The 13,732-nt window shown below is 41.9% G+C and overlaps 1 protein-coding gene across 1 annotated transcript in view; it reads left to right on the forward strand.

Moving 5' to 3' along the window:
- The first annotated feature begins 6,105 nt into the window (after nucleotides 1–6,105).
- The window catches only part of LOC309333213 (uncharacterized protein), a 44,859-nt gene continuing 37,232 nt past the window's right edge, over nucleotides 6,106–13,732 (forward strand). Inside the window, exon 1 of the mRNA XM_081846632.1 lies at nucleotides 6,106–6,265. The gene's annotated coding sequence lies outside the window, so the exon portion shown is untranslated. The remainder of the gene's footprint in view (nucleotides 6,266–13,732) is intronic.

Here is a 13,732-nt window from a genome sequence, read left to right on the forward strand (position 1 = left end):
TGTGCCATATTTACGTATACACTTGTCACCTTAAACCGCTCTGGTGGTTTGCCCTTTGTGGCACGGTTTGACCTGCGCAATTGTTCCTCTTGTGCCCCCTCTGACCGTTGGCTGTCATAATCTGTCTCAGACTTTATATCTGGATGCGCCTCTAGGGATAAAGACCTCCGTTTAGATACCTCCCTTGGGCTTGGTGTTGCAGGCGACCTGCTTCGCTTTTGCTGTCTGCTAGGCCTACTGACTGGCGATGTTGGAACACTCCTAGATTCTGGCTTTTCTACCTTAGGAGAAGAACCTTATGCCTGGTCAGAATCTGCATCTGAACCATGTGCACCATACCCTTCTGGCTCACCACCCTCTGGACTTTCATTCTCAGCATAAATGCCTATATCATCTCTCAAAATGTCAGGGTTAGCATGTAAGTGAGTCCATCCGGATTGCTCACAAAATTCAGCGCTCCTACTGATGACCACTCTAGTAGTATCCCCATTTGGGTTCACGAACCTCCAAGATTTGGCGTGTGGTTCGTACCCACAAAAGATGAGTTTCCTAGCCCTTGGACTTCCCTTTTTCCTTAACGCTTTTGGGATAAGTACATAGGCTTGAGATCCAAACACCCGAAAGTAATTAACTTTGGGCTTCTTCCCATATAAAGCAAAATATGGCGTAGTGTCAATTACCGAATTATATACTCGGTTCAGAATATGAGTCGCCGTCTGCCAGGCTTCCGCCCAGTAACTTTGAGGGAGTTTAGAATCAAACAACATAGAGTTTGCCAACTCTTGTAGAACCCTGTTTTTACGTTTGGCCACGCCTCCTTCTTGGGGGGAATAAGGTGTAGACAGACGATGCTTGATTCCCTTTCTCTTAAAGAAATTCTGCAACACAGACCCGGTAAATTCTGACCCTCTGTCTGTCTGAAAAGCAAGTACTCTAGTACCAAATTAAAGTTCTACTGCACGAACCCAATTTTTAACTGTTTCTGCAGTATCTGCTTTTGTTTTGAGAGGAAAAAACCATGTGACTTTTGTTTTGTCATCCGAGAGACACAGTGCATACCTTGAACCTCCCATGCTAGCAACAGGCATTGGGCCACATAGGTCCATATGCACAAGTTGGAATACTTTGTCAGATTTCCTATCTGAACTGGGATAACTGCATCTATGAACCTTCGCCCTTTTGCACACAGTACAATCCAAATACTTAGTACATTTGTTCATTTTGCACCCTTCTGATAATTCAGGTTGCCTTTTAACATACTGAAAATTAATATGTCCCAAACGGCGGTGCCATAAATGAACACAAGAATTATGGGTGGGCGAGTTCACACAACCAGCATGAACCTGTTCAACTTCATCTGGACTTGTCTCAAAATAATATAACCCATTTCTGCATTCCACCTGCAAAAGAGATACGTTATTCTTTGAAATAGTGCAAACCCTGATTGACATATGGAGGGTTAAGAACCCCCTAGGAAAAGAAGGAACTTTCTTTTCTGAAGCTCATCTGTCATGGACACGAATCGACCAAATATGGATAACTAAAGGACTGGCACCTAAGACTAGAAAAGTGGAAATCTGCCCAAGAACCTGCTCCGACCATAATGCCTTGAAAGTGGAATTGAGATTAAATACAACCGGATCCTTCAGATGGAAAATGAATGACACATTACTAAGAGATCAGGAGATTGTTAAGAAGGCCCAAAAAACTCTAAAGGACTATTTTGAGATAAACTTAAACACTACGGTGGAAAAAAGAACAATCTGGGACGCAAGCAAAGCAGTCATGAGAGGGTTTCTAATACAACAAAATACGATAAAGAAAAGACTCTGGAATGAAAAGAAGGAGAAGATATTGGAGAAAATAAGAGAAGGAGAGAAAAAATTAAGATCTAGGCCTAAGTCGAAGGAAGTGCTGAGAGAAGTGAAATTTTTCCAAGCACAATATTCGAAATTGATAAACCAAGAAGTGGAATGGAAAATTAAGCAAATGAAACAAAGATCTTTTGAATCAGCTAACAAGTGTGGGAAACTGCTAGCATGGCAGTTGAAAAAAAGACAAAAATTAAATATAGTTACAAATCTAGAGATTGAAGGGAGAATTGTTCAGAAACCCGAGGAAATTAGAAAGTGTTTCCAGAGATATTTCAAAGAACTTTATGCACAAGGGCCGCAGAAAGAGTTTGAGGTGGATCAATATGTCAAAACCAATGGATTACAAAAAATACCCCAGGAAATGAGAACAATCCTGAATGGTAAAATTACACGGCAGGAAATCGAAAGTGTCATACAGAACCTCCAACTAGGCAAATCTCCAGGCCCTGATGGACTTACCTCCAAATATTACAAAGTTTTGAAGGACTACTTGATACAACCCTTGATGGAGGTCTGTAATCAGATTATGGAGGGGAGGAAGGCACCGGAAACGTGGAAAGAAGCTTTCATCACATTGATACCTAAACTAGAAACTGAAAAGACCCAACTTAAGAACTACCGTCCCATCTCACTCCTAAATGTGGATTATAAAATCTTTGCGGACATTTTGGCAAATAGATTTTAAAAAGTCCTTAATGAAGTGATCCATAAGGACCAGGCAGGCTTTCTCCCTGGTAGGCATTTGTTTGATAACACAAGAAACATCATCGACATTTTGGAACTTTTACAAACAAATCTTAACACTAGAGCGGTGTTAATATTTATTGATGCGGAGAAAGCCTTTGACAACATTTCTTGGATGTTTATGAAGAAAAATTTGGAAGGGATGGGAGTGGGACGGGGGTTTGAAAATGGAATAGAAGCAATTTATTCAGAGCAAAAAGCTAAATTGATTGTTAACAATGTGGTGACAGAGGAGTTCAAAATGGAAAAAGGGACACGACAGGGGTGCCCCCTATCCCCTCTATTATTTATTTCAGTCCTGGAGGTGCTATTGAACATGATCAGAAAGGACCGGTTGGTACAAGGAATCGAGGTCGGAGTGAAACAATACAAACTGAAAGCATTTGCAGATGACTTGGTATTAACATTACAGGAGCCAGTCTCTAGTTCTAAAAGAGTTTTAGAATTAATTTCTGATTTTGGTCGAGTGGCGGGATTCAAGTTGAACAAGCAAAAGACTAAGGTTTTAGCAAAAAATTTGACATCTACAGAAACAGATGAGTTCCTGAAAGAGACAGAATTAAATGTGGTTAAAAAAGTGAAATACCTAGGGGTGTATCTGACCTCCAAAAATTTGAATTTGTTTAAAGATAATTATGAGAAATGTTGGTCAGAAATTAAACGAGACATGGAAATTTGGTCAAGATTGAAACTTTCCTTGTTAGGTCGAATAGCAGCTATAAAGATGAATGTATTGCCGAAAATGTTATTTTTGTTTCAGACCCTACAGATCGTGGACAAGGTGGAATGTTTTGGAAAGTGGCAGAAGGATATTTCTAAGTTTGTTTGGCAGGGCAAAAAGCCCCGAATAAAGTTTAAAATTTTAACTGATGCGAAAGAAAGAGGGGGATTTGCCCTGCCAGACTTGAGGTTATATTATGAATCTGCAGCCTTCTGCTGGATGAAAGATTGGATTTTGCTGGAGAACACTGATGTCCTAGATCTGGAAGGGTTTGATAATGCTTTTGGGTGGCATGCATATTTGTGGTATGACAAGGTTAAAGTTCATAAACTGTTTAAAAACCATATTGTTAGAAGAGCAATTTTTATGGTCTGGACAAAATACAAAGACTTATTGGAAAGTAAGACCCCGAGGTGGCTTTCACCGGTGGAGGCCAAGGCACGTAAGAGACTCAGTATGGAGGCCTATTGGCCAAAATACTGGGAAATAATTGAAAAAATTGGAGACAATTGGAGGTTACAGAGCTTGGAAAAATTAAAAAACAAGGTGCGAGATTGGTTGCATTATGCCCAAATTCAGGAGGTTTTTAAAGTGGACAAAAAGGTGGGATTCCAGGTGGAAAAATCGAAATTAGAGACAGAATTGTTAGAACCAAAAAATAAACTGCTCTCCAGAATGTACAACTTGCTGCTTAAATGGAACACACAGGACGAGATAGTCAAATCCGCCATGATAAAGTGGGCACAGGATATTGGACACAACATTATGTTTGAAGACTGGGAAAGGTTATGGAACACCGGAATGAAATTCACGGCATGTAGTGCCTTGAAGGAAAATATTATGAAAATGATATACCGGTGGTACATGACCCCAGTCAAGCTTGCTAAGATATATCACCTGTCTGATAATAAATGTTGGAAGTGTAAGGAGGCGGAAGGGACATTCTTTCACCTCTGATGGACATGTCCGAAAGTGAGGGCCTTCTGGGAGATGATTTATAATGAGCTAAAAAAGGTATTTAGATATACCTTACCTAAGAAACCGGAGGCCTTTCTTCTGGGCATTGTAGACCAGAATGTGTTAAAGAAGGATAGAACCTTTTTTATGTATGCTACTACTGCAGCAAGAATTCTCATCGCAAAGCATTGGAAGACACAAGATTTACCCACGCTGGAGGAATGGCAGACGCAGTTGATGGACTATATGGAATTGGCTGAAATGACTGGCAGAATCCGAGACTTGGGAGAAGAAGCAATGGAAGAGGACTGGAAAAAATTTAAGGACTATCTACAAAAATATTATAAGTTGTATGAATGCTAAGAAAATGCACCATTTAGGAAATCTTAGCCCCAGCAATAGCAATTAGGTGAAATGAAAATTAAGGTACAAGAAATTTGAGGTGGAATTAGGAAATAATTTTATTGTGTTTTAATTAAAATATATAAGAATTGGTGTACAATATTTGGAATTTGATAACATGATAAATTGAAAGATACAATAAGTTATGAAATAAGATGACAAATTGCTGAAGTTTGTATTATAAATAATGCAAGGTCTGGAGGATGTGGGGAAGTCCAGTAGATTTGATAAAAGGATTACGGAAATTTGAAACTTTTATATTCTTTTTCTTTTATCTGTTTTTCTTTTCTGTATCTCTGTATCCTGTAAAATTAATAAAAACATTAAAAAAAAATGAAATAGTGCAAACCCCATTTTCAAACACAGTTTTAAACCCATCTCTATCAAGTTCTGACACAGACAAAATAAACCCCTTCATTCCCTTTAGCACATAGGCATCAATTTCTGTATGCAAACAATTCAAGAACACTGTGCCTACGGTCTCTAAGGAACGCTTAGTTGAATCTGCCATTGTCACAACTTTAGGGGTTTGCAAATGCCTGCACTTCTGCAAATGGACACTAGATGGCGCCACCAGGTGGTGAGATGCACCACTGGGAATTTAAAGTGTATATATGGAGATTTTTAATGAGAGATGGAAAAATCGTGGAATGAAATTTTTATGACCCTAGGGGAAATGTCTTAAGAGATTAAGCTCAAATATATTAGTTTTAAGGAGAAATAAGATTAAACAAAGTAAAAATGGATGATTAATTGGTGAAAGAAGAGAATGTTAAATTACAGCATATTAAGATAAATTATTAGGATAAAAACAAAGATGAAGGATTTGCTGAAATATCTAACTGAACCAGAATACAAAGAGGGGAGGTGTGAGGAGGTCAAGGAAATAAGCTAAAGAAAGAAAGTTATGCAAAGGTTTGATTTGTTCTTTTTTTATTGTATGCATTTTTTTCTTATTTTTTTCTTTTTTGTCTGTTTTCTTTTTTATCTTTTTTCTTTGATGGGACTTGTTTTTATGTATTGATTTGCTTTCTTTTTTGGTTTAATTGGGTGTTTTTCTGCTGTTATTTTTTTTATTACTCATGTAACCTTTAAAATTTTAATAAAAATCTATTAAAAAAGAAAAAGAAAAAACAACAACAAAGGAAGTAAACCAGGACATGATGTAAACAGCTTGTTATGCTGTGAACAGAGTGCTTTCGATTTCAGATCAGTCGCTGTACTGAGAGAGAAGGACGCAGAGAAAATGCAGCTACACTCTGATGGCTGTTATGGATTGTAAATACGCTATTTGTTTTCAATAAAGAGATAATAGGATAGAAGTAACATCTGGACTTATTTACTGCCCTTTCTACACAAAGACGCTGTACAATTCTGCTAATTGCTTTACGACGCTCCGAAGCTACACTGCGTAAACAGAAGCTGCAGAGGTCCGCAAGGGAAGCGTGGCTGGGCGCCAAACAATAAAGCAATAAATCTATCAAAAGGTTATGGGTCAATGCGAAGCATGTGAGAAAGGGCTTGGAAGACTTTAAAAGACTGGACGTCAGCTTGATCGATTGCCAAGGTTTCAGAGATCAAAGGGCAGATCGGAGGAGGCTGATGGAGAGAAGGAGCTTCGATGCCAAGGCTTTCCAGGACGCCCGGTTGGCAGAAATAAGTGAGTACTCAAGCCACAGAAGGGAGAGGGAAAGCATGGCTCAGCCCCAGGGACATGGCTTTGATTTTAAAATGCCATGTAAGAAACTGACTAGCCAAAATTGGCTAGAATGGAGTTTTGAAATGGAATTCTTGCTGGTGGGGGAGCAGCTATGGGACTTGGTCCAGCCCCCACAGTCTGCAGCTGGGAAAGCAGAGGCAGAGACGGCTGCAGTTCAAAGTGATTTGGAGCAGCGTGTGTTAGAAATTTTGGCTGAAAATGTGGAAGCTTATCTAGTGCCAGTTTTACTGGGTGCAAGAAAGCCAGAGGCCGCTTGGTAAGCACTCTGGAAAGCTTGTGAAGCTGGGGTGGGAAGCAAGGGCCGAGACATGGCTGCAACAAAGAGAGAGAGCCAAGATGGCGCCGGCCACACTCTTGAGAGCTTATACAAAGCTGAGAGGAGCTTTGAGCCCCCACGGGGGGGGGGGCAAAAGGACTGTTGCTGTTGCTGGTGTGCCTGGTGTCTGGATGCTGCAATGTGTCTGTGTGAGAAACCAGGAGAGAGGCCAAGAGTTGGGAGCCCCGTACCCATCAGAAGGGGTGCAGGCAAAGGTCCTGGAAGCCCCGTGAGCAGTGAAAGCTCAGAGAAGCCTCTTTCTCCAAAAGCTGCCAAGTGTTGTTTACTTCGTGAGCCGGAGCATAGCCATGGGAAGCTGAGTAAGCATAGCCATGGGAATCATAGAATCATAGAATCATAGAGTTGGAAGAGACCACAAGGGCCATCGAGTCCAACCCCCTGCCAAGCAGGAAACACCATCAGAGCACTCCTGACATATGGTTGTCAAGCCTCTGCTTAAAGACCTCCAAAGAAGGAGACTCCACCACACTCCTTGGCAGCAAATGCTCTCACTTTGGCTTTGAAGTTCTAAATCTTGGATCTCTTCACAGGTATACACATCCCTGACATATAACGCCACTCCTCCTCCTTTCTTGCCTTTCTTGTCTGGTCTGTTTTTCTGAAATAGATTGTATCCCTCCATTATTACATTCCAGTCGTGGGACTTATCCCACCAGGTTTCAGTGATGCCTATTATGTCATATTTAGTTTGCTGTACCAAGAGCTCAAGCTCATCTTGTTTATTACCCATGCTTTGCGCATTAGTGTACAGACATTGAAGTCCATTAATCATTCCCCCGTGTCTCTTATTTAAGGATTTTTTCCTCCCACCACTAGGTCTGCGTGCTGTTTGCTCCATTTGGTCTATGACATTTGGATGATCATGTTCATCAATTGATAGACTCCTACCTTCAGACAGCACAGGCAGCACAGATAAGAGCTTCGCAGAAGTGTGGGAACGCCGAGACAAGTCCAGTCTCCATGGCAACTGAGAGAGTTGCATCTACGGAAGCTGTGAAGGTCGTGGGCAAGTCTCCCTGCCGGGGGAAGTCTGTTGCCGTGACAACCAGAGAGGACGTCTGCAGAGGCCCCAGAGAGGGGGGCAGCAAGGGGAGTGTTGCTATGGCAATGATCCAGGAATGTCAACAACAAGACTTTCTTACTGTCGTCATCGACAGTGGAGCCACAAACACTCTCGCACCATCTGCTGGTCTTTTAAGGAATTGCAGGACAGTAAAAACTGATAAATATGTGACGCTTGCGGATGGAAGTAGAAAAAAGGCTCACACAGTCAGGCCTTTTTTACTGTTCCTTCCTTAAACATGAAGTCAAAGCTTTTGCGGTGCCAGGCTTAGCCAACTGTTTGTTAAGTGTGCATGATTTACTTGCTGATGGTTTTTGTGTGTCTTTTGCAGGTACCCAATGTGAGTTTTCCAAGAATGGGAAGCACATGTACACAGTGAAGTCCAAAGGCAATTTGTTTATTGTAAATGTGCCTGTTTCTACAGAAGAGGATGACACCGAAGATGCAAAGGGGCAATGTGTGAATGTGGTGCCCCACGATGGTTGTCCACATTTATGGCACCGCAGATTTGCCCATCTGAATTGGGGGTTCGTTAAGAAGGCGCCAGAACTGACACAAGGGTGCAAATTTAAAGCTTGTGACAAATTTTTAGACTGTAATGCTTGTAAGCAGGCAAAGATTGTGACATGCTCCTATCCAAAGTCAGAGAGACAGACCATGCAACCCTTTGAGTTAATTCATGGAGATTTGTGTGGCCCCGTGTCAGTTGAGTCACTGGGGGGATCAAAGTACTCTCTGCTTCTGACTGATGATTTCTCGAGGTCTGCTTCGACATTTGCCCTGAAAACTAAAGGGGAGGTGGCTAAAATAATCAGGGATTGGATCACCGCAGTTGAGGTAACCTTATTCACCAGAGTGCGTGGCTTTCAAAGTGACAGAGGTTCTGAGTTCACTGGTTTTGCTTTACAGGATTTCTTTAGGGAGAAGGGGATTAACCATCGATTGACCGCTCCTTACTCTCCGCAACAGAATGGGCTGGCAGAGAGAAAGAACAGGACGGTGCAGGAAGCAGTATCTTCTGTTCTGTGGGATGCAGGGCTACCCCAGAAATATTGGTCTGAGGCCTGGCACTACGGAGTTCATACGCAGAACAGAGTGTACAACTCAAGTGTAGGAAATACACCTTATTTCTTGCTGCATGGAAAGAAGCCTAAGGTACACTACCTTCGTGTGTTTGGTTGTGACGCCTGGGTTCTTATTCCAAAGGCTCTACACAAGAAAGGTGAGCCAAGATCTAAAAGAATGATCTTTCTAGGGTATGAGCCTGGCTCAAAGGCCTGGCGGTTTGCGTACCCAAGTGGAAACCAGTCAAGGTTGGTTATCAGCAATAGCGCTGGGTTCTGTGAGCAAGCTGGTTGGAAACGTCTGCACGCTAATCCAGACGTGATTCCACAGCCGTTCTATGACTCAGACGTTGAGGAAGAAGAGGAACCTGTTGCTGGGGACCATGGTCCAGAGCAACAGGGTCTCCCACAGGGACAGAGTCCAAGGCAGGGACAGCTCAGGATCCCTCAGAGGCGGGAACCTAGAACACCTCCTCAGGCAAGTGTCAACTCTGAGCTAAAAAGTGAGCCTTCCTCACCTGCTGGACCAGCTGTAAGGCCCAAGAGGCGCAGCAGGTCAGAGGGGGAAGACACTGAAGTTGAGGATGATTTAGCTGGACCCAGTGAGGCAGCAGTGACACCAGGGTTCATACTGAGGAGATCAGCGAGGACAAGGAGGCCTCCTGATCGGTATGACGCTTCAGGCGTCTGGGTATGTTCAGCCAGGTGTGAACCTGAATCCTTCGAGGATATTCAGAGTTTACCTCAGGAAGAAGCAGGTAAGTGGCACAGGGCAATGGACAAAGAGATGAGGTCCATGGAAGATCTAGGTGTGTTCTCACTCACAGAGTTGCCACCGGGCAAGCAGGCTGTGAGTTGCAGATGGGTTTACTGTTACGAAAAGGAGCAATGCAGCAGCGAGCTGCAGCTGGCTGGAAAAGCCAAACAGGGAGCTTCCGGAGACGGCGCAAAACGGCAATGGCGGTCCTCTTTACCCTGTGAAGAGGGGCTCCGCGAAAAAGGGTCGTCCGCTGCGGCAAAGCGGAGACCCGTTAAGAAAAACCACAGGCAGAGCGAGCCTGTGGCCGTGGGACTCGGCGGGCGCCAAAAGCCCCCCCAGAAACGTAGAAGGAACCTCGTAAGGGGCTCCGGAACGTGAAAGGGGGAGCGGCGCTGTGAGTTCATCGCTCTTTTCGTGGATGCAAAGCCGCGCTGCTGCTGCCAATGAGCGCTGAACTTTCTTCTTGAAAACATCGAATTTGACAGCTACATACCCGTGAGTAAGGGGTACTAAATTTTGGACTAATTTTATGGATTTGGACTGAAAACGGGAGGCGAGTAACAGGAAGTCCGTCTTCCGATCCTGCTAACTAGATCAAAGCAAGGGCTGAAGTGCGCTGTAGCGCCCAAAAAGGATCGTAAAAACAGAACAAAGGTGCATTGATAGACCTTGTTTCTAGAAGTTAAAAGGGAAACTTTTGTGAAGCTTGTGGACTTAATTTTCGGAACTTTCTTCCTATTTTTGAGCTATACGGAGTTAAAAGGGACAACCTAGTCGTCGGGCTGCCAGAGTGTAATAGAGAACTGTCAAACTGCTGATACTGTTGCTGAAGTTCAAACTGTTACATAGACTGAGATATTAACGTTTAAACATTGTTTCTGGGACCATTCTTGACACCTTGTGGCTTTTAATCAAGAAATAGAAAGCTTTGGGAACCTTCCTTTTGTACTCAGGAATTACAAAGACTTAATACGGGATTATAGGAACTTCAATGGCGGAAAAGAGTTCTTTCCTTTCTTGAAACTTTGAAATACTCCCCCTAGAGGATTGTGGAGACATAGAGGCCTGGGAACTGGACTTTATTGAGACTTCTTGTGGTTTAATTGTTTATATTTTGAACTTGTCTCTCTCATGGAATAAAAGACAATTTGACCTTGAACTGAGGCAGGTGTGGAATGAGTGGCCCAGGGAAAACAAGAGCAGCCAAAGCTAAAGAAAAAGAAAAAGAAAAGAAATCTGTGCAACTTGTTCAAACAACTTTAACTCATCAACGCAGATCATCTGTCCCAACTGTGCTAACAGCACAGGAGGTGGAAATCGAGCAGCCTGCTACAGAAGATATGGCAACTGGAGGATCTGAAACAGTCCTGAAACAAATTTTGGAGCAACTGGCAATTTTAAACCAAAAGGTGGACAATCAATCATTAAAAATTGACCAAGCTACATCCTCTATTAGTAAATTATCTGATCAGGTTTCCCAGCATACTCAGGCAATAGAGAATTTGCAAGGAGCTACGGCTGAAAATTATAAATTAGCTGTGGAAGCCAATCAAAAAGCAGAGCAGGCAAACCGAAAAGTTGATGAGATTAAGGGGGAAGTAAGGCCTCTGAAAAGACAGGTAGGGGAACAACAAGCCTACCTGTCACTGGTTGAATTGAAAAGTAAGGAAAATAATCTCAGGTTAAGGGCCATCCCAGAATTGGAGGCAGGCAACTTAGAGGGATTTCTGACACTTCTATTTTCCAAATTCTGGGGAATTGAGGAAGATAAAGATTTCAAAATCGTGACGGCCTTTAGACTGGGAAGATCGGTAAAGAAAGATAAGGCTAGAGACTGTTTGGTTATTTTGAGATCAAGAGAGGAAAGAGATAAGATATTAGGCCTACATTTTAAAAAATCCTTGGAGATAGAAGGTAAAAAGGCTGAAATCTACAGAGATATACCTAAACATTTATTGGATCTTAGGACCACTTACACAGACCTGACCAAATTGTTAAGACATAACGCAATTCCTTATAGGTGGGAGTTTCCACAAGGACTATCATTTACTTATAAAGAAAGGAAAGTAAGAATCAAAACACCTGAGGATCAGCAGAAGTTCCTACACGACCACGAGGAGGACCTCCAAAAAGGAGCTGCAGCTTCTTGGCCACCACCACCACCAGGACCACCACCAAAACCTATACCGTCTGGATCTGGACCAGCACCACCACCTCCGGGACCGGAGGAAAACCTAGACACCCCATTGTAAGACCCACCAATTAAACCAGGATGTCTCTGCAGCTTCTTAGCTGGAATATAAATGGCGGAAACTCTCCGGAAAAAAGAAGGAAAGTATTTCATATTTTGAAAAAAGAACAATTGGACATTATTTGCCTGCAAGAAACACATGTGACAAGGCTCCACAGAAAAGTGTTAATCAATAAAAGATTAGGTCAAGAATTTATTTCTTCGGATAAAGTCAAGAAAAGAGGAGTGGTGATTTATGCAAAGGAGAGCCTGTCACCGAAATTTCTATTTAAAGATGAACATGGCAGAATTTTGGCGATTGAAATTCAGACGCAAGGAGAAAAATTTTTGATACTAGGAATATATGCTCCAAATGAAGGAAAATCGGAATTCTTTAGGAAGCTGCATGAGATTATGCTGGACTATTTAGACTATAACAACATCATTATGTTGGGCGATATGAATGGGGTTGTATCTGTAAACATGGATAAGTCGCAAAGTGCTAACATAACGAAAGATGGCAGACTACCTAAAACTTTCTTTGAAATGACTGACAATATGGACTTAATTGACATATGGAGGGTTAAGAACCCCTTAGGAAAAGAAGGAACTTTCTTTTCTGAAGCTCATCTGACATGGACACGAATAGACCAAATATGGACAACTAGAGGACTGGCACCTAAGACTAGAAAAGTGGAAATCTGCCCAAAAACCTGCTCCGACCATAATGCGTTGAAAGTGGAATTGAGACTAAACATAACCGGATCCTTTAGATGGAAAATGAATGACACCTTATTAAGGGATCAGGAGATTGTTAAGAAGGCCCAAAAAACTTTAAAGGACTGTTTTGAAATAAATCTAAACACCACTGTGGAAAAAAGAACAATCTGGGACGCAAGTAAAGCAGTTATGAGAGGGTTTCTAATACAACAAAATACGATTAAGAAAAAGCTCTGGAATGAAAAGAGGGAGAAGATATTGGAGAAAATAAGAGAAGGAGAGAAAAAATTAAGATCTAGGCCTAAGTCGGTGGAAGTGCTCAGAGAAGTGAAATTTTTCCAGGCACAATATTTGAAATTGATAAATCAGGAGGTGGAATGGAAAATTAAACAGATGAAACAAAGATCCTTTGAATCAGCAAACAAGTGTGGGAAACTGCTAGCATGGCAGTTGAAAAAGAGACAAAAACTTAACACAGTTACAAATCTAGAGATTGAAGGGAGAATGGTTCAGAAACCCGAGGAAATTAGAAAGTGTTTCCAGAGATATTTTAAAGAACTCTATTCACAAGGGCCACAGAAAGACTTTGAGATGGATCAATTCCTTAAAACTAATGGATTACAAAAAATAACTCAAGAAATGAGAACTATCCTGAATAGTAATATCACCCAGCAAGAAATTGAAAGTGCCATCCAGAATCTTCAATTAGGCAAATTTCCAGGCCCTGATGGACTTACCTCCAAATACTATAAGGTTTTGAAGGATTATTTGATACAACCTTTGATGGAGGTCTGTAATCAGATTATGGAGGGGAGGAAGGCACCGGAGACGTGGAAAGAAGCCTTCATCACATTGATACCTAAACAAGAAACTGAAAAGACCCAGCTTAAGAACTACCGCCCCATCTCACTCCTAAACGTGGATTACAAAATTTTTGCGTATATTTTGGCAAGTAGGTTTAAAAAGGTGCTTAATGAAGTGATCCATAAGGATCAGGCCGGCTTTCTCCCCGGTAGGCATTTGTTTGATAATACAAGAAATATCATTGACATTTTGGAACTCCTACAAACAAATCTTAATACTAGAGCGGTTTTAATTTTCATTGATGCGGAGAAAGCCTTCGACAACATTTCTTGGATG

This window comes from Podarcis erhardii (assembly GCF_964252035.2).
Source record: "Podarcis erhardii genome assembly, chromosome: W".
NCBI lineage: Eukaryota > Metazoa > Chordata > Lepidosauria > Squamata > Lacertidae > Podarcis > Podarcis erhardii.